Below are 10,787 nucleotides of genomic sequence, written 5' to 3'. Positions count from 1 at the left end.
ATGTAAATGTGATTTCTTTGCAGCTTGGCCCAATTCCATTCAGGCCCGGAAACTGTTAGTCAAAATCAACTTGTTGAGCAGAGTTACATGTTCTGAGTTTCAATACTGCAATGTAAGAAAGAAAACAAGGACAGATTGATGATTTCAGGACTCAGCATCTGAGTTTACTCATTCCACATCAGAGCTGTCTGAAGATTGCCTCGGAGTGGCACAGTGTTGATGTTTCTGCCTGTGTTTAATTTCTTGATTTCACGAACAGCTTTTTTAAAAAGCTGGATTTTTTAAAAAGTGCTTCTGACTCATTCACATGTGGTTGCCTGACATAAGCCCACACACCATTTGCTCACAAATATGTCAATGACTGAATCCACCAAGAGCCTCGACCTGAGAAACCTGGGCCTAGATTACTGAGAGGCTCTGTGGCTGCTTGTATGCAGTCTTTCTTCCCATCAGCTCCATGATTCAATATCATATGTTAATATGGAATTCTCCCTTGTTAACATGCAAAGATTTGGCAAAGTGTTCTGTTTGTATGGAGAGCTTGGAGCTAATGTCGGGAATTTCATTTTCTTTTTTTTTTTTTTCTTTTTTTAGGGAGATGGAGTCTCGTTATGTTGGCCATGCTTGTCTTGAACCACTCCTCCTACCTCAGCCTCCCAAAGTGCCGAGATGACAGGAATGGGCCACCGCACCTGGCCTTCTTTTTCTTCTAAATGCTGAAGTTAGATTCTACAGGGACCTAAAGGGAGTGTTAGTCCAAAGTCTTCTTTGCCCCTCAAAGATACTCTTTAAAAATCCAGTTCTTATCCTTGTACCTCATAAATACCAGACAGATGCAAGGTGCAGGAAGTCATGCCCTCTGCATCCGCAGATTCACATCCATGGATTCAACCAACCACCAATCAAAATATTAGGGAAAGGGCTGGGTGCGGTGGCTCACGCCTATAATCCCAGCACTTTGGGAGGCCAAGGCGGGCAGATCGCCTGAGGTCAGGAGTTCAAGACCAGCCTAGTCAATACAGTAAACCACCATCTCTACTAAAAATAGAAAAATTAGCCAGACGTGGTGGTGCATGCCTGTAGTCCCAGCTACTTGAGAAGCTGAGGCAGGAGAATCACTTGAACCTGGGAGGAGGAGGTTGCAGCGAGCCGAGACTGCACCACTGCTAAGGCAGGAGGGTCACTTGAGCTCAGGAGTTTGAAAAATATTAGGAAAAAAAATTGCGTCTGTACTAAACATGTGTAGGCTTTTCTTTCCTTGTCATTATTCCCTAACAAGACAATATTCACACAGCACTTATATTAAGGTTCTTTGTTTGTTCGTTTTTTGTTTTTGCTGTTTTTGCTTTTAGAGACAGGGTCTTACTCTGTTGCCTAGGCTGGAGTGCAGTTGGCACCACCATAGCTCACTGCAGCCTTGAACTGGACTCAAAAGATCCTCCCTTCTCAGCCTCCCAAGTAGCTGGGAGGGACTACAGGGCACGCTGCCAAACCCAGCTCATTAAAAAAAAAAAAAAATTTAGAGATAGGATCTTGCTATGTTGCCCAAGCTGGTCTTGAACTCCGGCCTCAGGTGATCCTCCTACCTTGGCCCCCAAGCACTGAGATTACCACACTTGGCCTCAAACAGCCCTCCTTGCCCCTGTTAGTCTAGTAACCTCGTCTAATAACCGTACCTTGTGTTTATTGACTGTCAGGGAATTGTATCCTCTTTTGAGACGATCTCATGTCTATGACTTGAGTTAAGCATCAGAGATGTTCTCTTTTCACAGAGCTAATAGTAAATTACTGGCAATTGACATTAAAAACATGACCCACACCCACTTCTGGGGAAGAGCTGCCCTGGCACTTGGCAGCCTCCTGGGAAAGGTAGTTGGGGTGAGGGGGTCACCCCCAGAAGGAGATGGTGAAGTATCCACATCATACAGTGATGACCAGAGGAGGAAAGCTTCCTATATTCCCGGACCCGAGCCATGCCTCAATTAGCAGAGTTTTTACTGGAGCCGCAGAAGCGTATTAACTTGTGATCCCATGACTTGCACAGAAGTGGGTTCTTTCTCCACACTCCCTGCCTCCATGGGCGACCTTCTTCATCCTTAATACCCAACGTGACCAAATCGCTGACACCAGATGTGATGTCAAATGCTCTGCATTACCCAAAGAGCTGAATCGGGGCACCATCCACACTTCCAGCTTCAGCCCTGGAAAACGACCTTAGGGTGCACTGGGGCTGCGGCTGCAGCTGTCACCTGGCAGCACAGCTCAGGGCGCCCTCTCCTCTGCCCTTCCGGCCGGTCAGGGGCTCTCTGGGAGGGTGACCCCCAGAGGCTCCTTTTCAGCTGCTATCCTTTGTGTGCCATCGTTGCTCTCCAGGGCTCACACCTCCTGAGGGGACTTCACAGCAGCTCCAGGAAAGAACCACCCCCTCTTTGCCCTTTCTTCTCATTTCATTTTCCTGAGAAGTCAGAGCCATTCACTGCTCACTGCATAATCAGTCTTATCAAGATACTAATGAATTTAAGAAGCTTATTTGTCCTCTTGGATGTCGCTAAATGCCCACTGCTCAGAAATACAGCTGTGTCATCCTCCCTCAATTTCCATCTGCACTGAAGCTATGATGGAGCAGGAGCTTTGTTTGCTGGGGCAGCTGCCACTCTGCGACATACATCAAAGGGTGTGTGCTTCCACCCGCATCTCCCAGGCGCGCAGTAAGTGGCATTGAGGGAGTTTGATCGAACCATCTGAGTAAGTACTTACGTTTAATGAGATTCATTCTTCATGTGTTCCCACTAGCTGCAAGACGGTTTTGCATTTACCGGAATTGTAACACCATAACACTCCATTTTAATGATGGCCAGTGGCAGCTGGCACCCCAATTCACAGCTCCAACTTTTTGTTAATGATATGCAATTGGAATATATTTATCCCCTATTGAGAGATGGGAGCACAGCAGCCAATTGGCTTGTGCTTGTCTCACTTAAGCATAAGGATCAGAGTAACAAGACCCAGTTTTCATGACCTGTTATCTTTTGCTACGTCCCAGGTCCGAGAGCCTTGAAGACTCATAAATCCCACTGAAGATCATGAACCTGAGCATCTGAGAAGCAGCCAGGACTTTGTTCCTAATTGTTTGCACAAATAGCCTCCTCAGGCTTGCATCAGAGATCCTTTGGAATAAAATCAGACCGCAGAAGGATGCCTACAGGCAGGAGAACATGAAGAAATTTCATTCATTCATTTATTCATTCAATAAACAAATTCAGACAATAAACAATAAAGAAGCAGGCTGGGGCCAGACATGGTGGTTCACACCTGTAATCCCAGCACTTGGGGAGGCTGAGGCGGTGGATCACCGAGGTCAGTTCAAGACCAGCCTGGCCAACGTGGTGAAACCCCATCTCTACTAAAAATACAAAAAATTTAGCCTGGTGTGGTGGCACATGCCTGTAATCTCAGCTACTTAGGAGGCTGAGGCAGAAGACTCACTGGAACTCAGGAGATAGAGGTTGCAGTGAGCCGAGATCATACCACTGCACTCCAGCCTGGGTGACAGAGCAAGACTCTGTCTCAAATACATACATACATACATACATAAAACAAAGAAACAAATATGTAGAACATCAGAAGAAGAATCATGAGAAGTAAATTTTGTTAAATAAATAAAGAATGTTGGAGTGTGACTCAAATTGATCAGAGGATGTTTTTGTTACCGTAGGAGGGTTCAACTGGATTGCAATGGTAAGAGATATGAAATTGAAAACATTTTAAAATCAGCAGGCCAACTCCAAAAGATCGCCAAGGCAAAGAAGCCCTGACCTTCCCACAGAGATTTAGCTCATTTTTAGACTCATTTAGTGTCTAAGATTTAGAGGCACAAAATATCATAATCTGCCTGTCCTGACATAGCATCCAGTCCTGAGGACAATGAAATGGTCACCCTCATTTGAAAATTTTTTTTCTTCTTATAAAAATTACACAAATTCTGGCCAGGATGGTGGCTCACACCTGTAATCCCAGCATTTTGGGAGGCTGAGGCGGACGGATCACCTGAGGTCAGTTCAAGACCAGCCTGGCCAACGTGGTGAAACCCCATCTCTACTAAAATATACAAAAAATAGTCGGGCGTAGTGGTGGGCACCTGTAGTCCCAGTTATTAGGAGGCTGAGGCTGGAGAATGCTTGAACCCAGGAGGTGGAGGTTGCAGTGAGCTAAGGTCGTGCCACTGCACTCCAGCCTGGGCAACAAGAGGAAGGCTCGTCTTAAAAAAGAAATAATAATATATATTAATATACACACACACACACACACACACACACATTCATTATAGAGACTGCAGTCATTATCTATAGAAACAAAAAGGCAAAGAAAAAAAGAATTGAAAATGAAAAGTGAAAAGGGAAAGGGAAAGAAAAAGAAAGGGAAATAAAAAGTGAAAAACAAAGAAAAAAATCATCCATAATACCATCACCAAAAATAACTTCCATCAAATATTGGTTATAGACATACATGTGTTTGCATGTATTTATATTTTTCCGACAAAAGGGTGAGCATACAGTATATCTCAGTCTGTTTGTCTTGCTACAAAGGAGTATCAGATTTGGTAATTTATAAAGAAGAGAGATTTATTTTGCTGGCAGTTCTGCAGGTTGTACAAGAAGCATGTGCCAGCATCTGCTTCTGGGGAGGCCTCAGGAAGCTTCCACTCATGGGGGAAGGTGAGGGGGAGCCAGTGTGTGCAGAGATCACATGGCAAGAGAGAGCGCAAAAGAAAGAGAGGGGAAGCACCAGGCTCTTCTTAACAGCCAACTCTCGAGGGAACTAACAGAGTGAGAACTCACTCAAACCCCCGACCCCAGGGAAGGGATTAATCTGTCCACGAGGTGCCCACCCACATGACCCAAACACTTCCATTAGACCCAGCCACAACACTGGATCAAATTTCCATATGAGTTTGAGGGAGGGACAAACATCCAAACTGACACCCTCCATTTTCTTCTACAGCTTCTGTTTACGTTTACTTTCTCTCCCATGCCACTTAACATCTGCACATTCATTTTGAATTTGGGATCATTGCCTAATTTTCAGTGGAATAGATGTAGCATAAATAACTTTACCTAACTCCTGGAAGAAAGAAAAAGAATGTCAGCTGAGGGTAGAGTTTGTTATTCTGTGTTGCTTGGTCAGAATGCCTGACTGAAAGGCTAGGCTTGGTGGCTCACGCCTGTAATTCCAGCACTTTGGGAGGCTGAGGCAGGTCGATTACTTGAGGCCAGGAGTTCAAGACCAGCCTGGCCAACATGGTGAAACCCCATCTCTACCGAAAATACAAAAATTAGCCTGGAGTGGTCGCAGGTGCCTGTAACCCCAGCTACTCGAGGAGCTGAGGCATGAGAATTGCTTGAACCTGGGAGGCGGAGGTTGCAGTGAGCCAAGATTATGCCACTGCACTCCAGACTGGGTGACAGAGCAAGACTCCATCTTGAAAAAAGAAAAAGAAAAAGAGGTCGGGCGCAATGGCTCATGCCTGTAATCCCAGCACTTTGGGAGGCCGAGGCGGGTGGATCATGAGGTCAAGAGTTTGAGACCAGTCTGACCAACATGCAGCAACTCTGTCTCTACTGAAAATACAAAATTAACTGGGCATGGTGGCACATGCCTGTAATCCCAGCTACTCAGGAGGCTGAGGCAGGAGAATCGCTTGAACCTGGGAGGTGGACATTGCGGTGAACTGAGATCGTGCCATTGCACTCCAGCCTGGGCAAGAAGAATGAAACTCCGTCTAAAAAAAAAAAAAGAAAAGAAGAAAAGAAAAGAAAGGAAAAGAAAAAAGGAGGAAGGAAAAGAGAAGAGAGAAGAGAAAGAGAAGGAAGAGAAGAGAAGAGAAGAGAGAGAAGAGAAGAGAAGAGAGAAGAGAAGAAGGAAGAAGCCTGACTGACAATAGGACACTGAGGATCACCCTGAAGGAGGAGGAGGAGTGGATAGCGAGTCATGCCGCTCTCTGGAGGAGGCCTGTTTGAGGCGGGAGGGCAATGCCAAGGGCCCTAAGACAGGATATGCTTGGAATGTCCAAGAAAGAGCAGAGGCCACAGGCGAGGAGGTAAGACTGTAGGAGACAAGGTCAGAGAGGGAGTAGAGGCCGAATGATACAAGACTTGTGACCAGCGTCAGGTTGTGGGCTACTGCTGGGTGGAGGAGAAGCCAACAGTTTTACAAGAAGACAGACATGCCCTGATTACATCTTAATGGGCTCCCCAGCTTCTGTATTACCATAGACTACTGTGGGCAAGGGCAGGACAGAGAGACCTGTTGGGAGCTGTACTAATCTGCGAGGGCTGCCATAACAAGATACTGCAGCCTGGGCAGCTTCAGCAACAGACGTTTGTGTTCTTATAGTTCCTGAGACTAGAAGTCCCAGATCAAGGTGTTGGCTGGTTTGGTTTCTCTAAGGGCCTCTCCCCTTGGCTTGTGCACGGCCACCTTTGTGCTGTGTCCTCACATAGCCTGTCCTCTGTGTGTGAACCCCTGTGTCTCTCCCTCTTCTAAGGACAACAGTTGTATTGAATCAGGGCTCCGCAATTATCATCTCCTTTCACTTCTTTAAAGGTACTATCTCCAAATATAGTCATGCCGTGGGTTAGGGCTTCTGCATATGAATTTTGGGAGGACATAATTCAGTTCATAACAGGAAGCGACTGCACTAACCCCAACAAGAGAGGACCGTGCTTGGACCCTGGTCTTACCAGTGGAGATGGTGAGAAGGACCTGGGTTTCGGCTCTTTTTCTGATGGCTGAATGAGACAGAACCATTTTTGTTCCAGCATTCATGGGTAACAAGAATGAGTGGAAGGAAGACATTAAATTGTGAATACTAGAAAAAAGAGTAGCGAAGGGTCAGGGGGCTGGAAGGAATTTTCTTTTAGCTCCTCTGTTTTTTAGGCTCTTAAAACAAGCCTGTAATGCAGTCTAAGTAGAAATACGAAGGAATTTTTATTTAAATATAAACAATATTTTTAAAAGCCTGTAGCTCTTGAAATTTAAAAGTACAATTAAAAATAAAGAAAGGCATTTTGTTAGCTTTTTTTGGAATATAATAAACTTTCAGTAACATGCATGTATCTTAAGCATACAGCTCAATGAGATTTTACATATGTACACACTCACATAACCACCTCTCATGTCAAGATGTAGAACATTTCCAGTCATCTGGAAGATTCGCTCATTGCTCTCTCCCAATCAAGAGCTCCCCACAGGTAGCCACTATCTTGATTCTAACAATATGAATTGGTTTTACCTATTCTTGTACTTTGTATAAGTGGAATCAAGTGATATGTATTTTTGTGTGTGCATCTTACTCTTTTCACTCAACATTATGCATATGAAGTTTATCCATGTTGTCGCATGCAGCTAAAGTTCTTTCACTTTATGGGTGGGTTAGTATTGCATTGTATAAATAGACCACAAACTTATCTCTTTTATTTCAGATGAAGAGTTGAGTTGCTTTCACCCTTTAACCACTATAATGTAAGTACAGTTTCAATAAAAACTTCTATGTATGTCCTTTTGTTAGGCATATGAACTCATCAGGAAAAGCATTTCTTCTCAGCAAGTAAGAAATAGTTCCCTTTCTCAATTAAAAAGTAGTCCCTTTTCTGGCTGGGTGTAGTGGCTCACACCTGTAATCCCAACACTTTGGGAGGCCAAGGCAGGTGGATCACATGAGGTCAGGAGATTGAGACCAGCCTCGTCAACTTGGTGAAACCCTGTCTTAATTTAAACAAAAATAAAAAAAGTAGTCTCTTTCCTTCTTTCTGTACAGAATCTTGTTAACAACAAAATGAACACTTTAGGGCTCCTCAAGCATGATCACCTTCAGGATGGTGCTGGAGCTAGTTCATCCAAGCTCAGGAGAGCCCATTGTTAAGTTTTCAGGAATCTTGCAAACTGAATGCTAACCACAGACATTATTAAAAGTAGATTTATATGCATTTCAATTAATTTCAAAAAAAATTGAAGAGGAAAGAATACTTCCAAATTCATTATATGAAGCCAGCGCTATCCTGATATGGAAGTCAGACAGACACTACAAGAAAAGAAAACTACAGATCAATATTCTTGGTGAATATTGACATAGAAATTCTCAACAAAATATGAGCCAATAGAGTTCAGTAGGACAACTAAATATTATACAATGATGACTAAGTAAGATTTATTCCTGGAATGCAAGGATGGTTCAACATATGAAAATCAACAATGTGATATATGATAATAAAGATGTATGACATTAGAAGAAAACCATGACTGGGTGTGGTGGCTCACACCTGTAATCCCAGCACTTTGGGAAGCTGAGGAGGTGAATCACTTGAGCCCAGGAGTTTGAGTCCAGCCTGGGCAACATAGTGAGACCCTGTCTCAAAAAAAAAAAAAAAAAAAGAAAACTGCCTCAACATAATAAAGGCCATATATAAGAAGCACACACAACTAACATCATGTTCAATGCTGAAAGACTGAGAACTTTTTCTCCAAGATCAGAAACAAAACAAGGATGCCCACTTTCACCACTTTTATTTAACATAGCACTGAAAGTCCTAGCCAATCAATTAGGCAAGACAAAACAAAATGCATCAAATTGCAAAGGAGGAAATAAAATTATCTATGTTCACAGACAACATGATCTTTTAGGTAGAAAACCACAAATATTCCACCAAAAACATCTGTTAGAACCAAAAAAACGGATTCAGCAAAGCTGCAGGATACAATCACAGCATACAAAAATCAGCTGCACTTTTATATACTAACAATGAATAATCCAAAAGGAAATTAAGAAAATAATTCCATTAATGATAACATCAAAAAATATTGAGGAATAACTCAGTCAAGGAGGTAGAAAATGACACACTAAAAACTACTGCCAGTTACAGTGGCTCATGCCTGTAATCCCAGCACTTCGGAGGCTGAGGCAGGTGGATTGCTTGAACCCAGGAGTTCAAAACCAGCCTGGGCAATTTGGCAAGACTCTGTCTCTACAAAAATAAAATTAAAAAATAGCCAGGCATGGTGGTTTGCAACTGTAGTCCCAGCTACTCAGGGGACTGAGGTGGGAGGATCACTTGAGCCTGGGAAGTCAAGGCTATAGTGAGCCATGATTATACCACTGCACTCCAGCAGCCTAGGCAACAGAGCAAAACCCAGTCTCAAAAAAAAAAAAAGAAGAAAGAAAAAAGAAAGAAAGAAAGAAAGAAAGAAAAGAAAGAAAGAAAGAAAGAAAAAGGAAAAGAAAGAAAACAAAACATGGCCAAAAGAAATTAAAGAAGACAAATAAATGGAAAGCTATCCTGTGTTTGTGGGTTAAAACACGTAATACTGCTAAGATGTTGATATTAACCAAAGCAGTCTATAGATTTAATACAATTTCTATCAAATCTCAAGGGCATTTTTTGAAGAAATAGAAAAACCCATTCTAAAATTCAGATGCCAGGGTTCCTGAACAGCTAAAGCAATCTTGAAAACGAACAACGTTGAAGCCGGGCACAGTAGCTCACACCTGTAATTGCGGTAGCTCATGCCTGTAATTGCAGCACTTTGGGAGGCCAAGGTGGGTGGATCACCTGAGGTCACAAGTATGAGACCAGCCTGCCCAACATGGTGAAATCCTGTCTCTACCAAAAATACAAAGATTAGCAGGGCATGGTGTTGCATGCCTGTAATCCCAGCTACTCGGGAGGCTGAGGCAGGAGAATTGCTTGAACCCAGGAGGCGGAGGTTGCAGTGAGCCGAGATTGTGCCACTGCACTCCAGCCTGGACAACAGAGCAAGACTCCGTCGAAAGAAAGAAAGAAAGGAAAAGAAAAGAAATCTCGTCTCTACCAAAAACAAAAAAATAATTAGCCGGGCATAGTGGTGAGTGCGTGTAATCCCAGCTACTCAGGAGGCTGAGGCAGGGGAATCACTTGAAAGGTGGAGGTTGCAATGAGCCGAGATTGTGCCACTGCACTACAGCCTGAGTGACAGAGTGAGAGACCTGGTAAAAAACAAAAATAAAAAATAAAAATAAAGTTGGAAGTCTCACACTTCCTAATTCTAAAATTTATTAAACAAACCCACAGTGATCAAAACAGTATAGTCCAGCCGGGCCAAAACCCCATCTACAAAAGATACAAAAATTAGCCAGGCATGGTGGTGCACACCTGTAGTTTCAGCTACTCAGGAGGCTGAGGTGGAAGGATTATTTGAACCCAGGAGGTTGAGGCTGCAGTGAGCCAAGATTGTGCCACTGTATTCCAGCCTGGGCAACAGAGTGAGACGTTATTTCAAAAAACACAAACAAACTGTGTAGTATTGGCATACAGATAGACATATAGAATAATGGAATGGAAAAGAAAGCCCAGAAGTGCCCATTTTGGCAGCACACGTACTAAAATTGGAAAGATACAGAGAAGATTAGCATGGCCCCTGTGCAAGGATGACAATCAAAAGTGAGAAATTATTTTAAAAAATTAAAAGAATACAGGGTCCAGAAATAAACTCTCATACATATAGTCCAATAGTTTTTAAATTAGGGTCCCCAGACTAGTCAGTGGAGAAAGGAGTTTTTTCAACAAATGATTTTAGGAAAACTGGATATCTACATGCAAATGAATGAACCTGGACCCTTACACTATACACAAAAATCAACTCTAAATGAATCCAAGACCTAAATGTAAGACCTAAAATGATAAAACTCTTTTTTTCTTTTCTTCTTTCTTTTTTTTCTTTTCTTTTTTTTTTTTTTTTTTTTTTTTTTTGAGACA

The 10,787-nt window shown here is 43.0% G+C and overlaps 1 non-coding gene across 1 annotated transcript; it reads left to right on the top strand.

The window, feature by feature from the left end:
* The first annotated feature begins 10,387 nt into the window (after positions 1-10,387).
* LOC115895997 lies at positions 10,388-10,494 on the top strand. Its single transcript, XR_004056032.1, has one exon. It is a non-coding gene; the product is annotated as a U6 spliceosomal RNA (small nuclear RNA).
* The last annotated feature ends 293 nt before the right edge of the window (positions 10,495-10,787 follow it).

The sequence above is a fragment of the Rhinopithecus roxellana genome, unplaced genomic scaffold (genome assembly GCF_007565055.1).
Source record: "Rhinopithecus roxellana isolate Shanxi Qingling unplaced genomic scaffold, ASM756505v1 contig4243, whole genome shotgun sequence".
Lineage (NCBI taxonomy): Eukaryota > Metazoa > Chordata > Mammalia > Primates > Cercopithecidae > Rhinopithecus > Rhinopithecus roxellana.
This window is presented reverse-complemented; position numbering and strand designations above follow the sequence as displayed.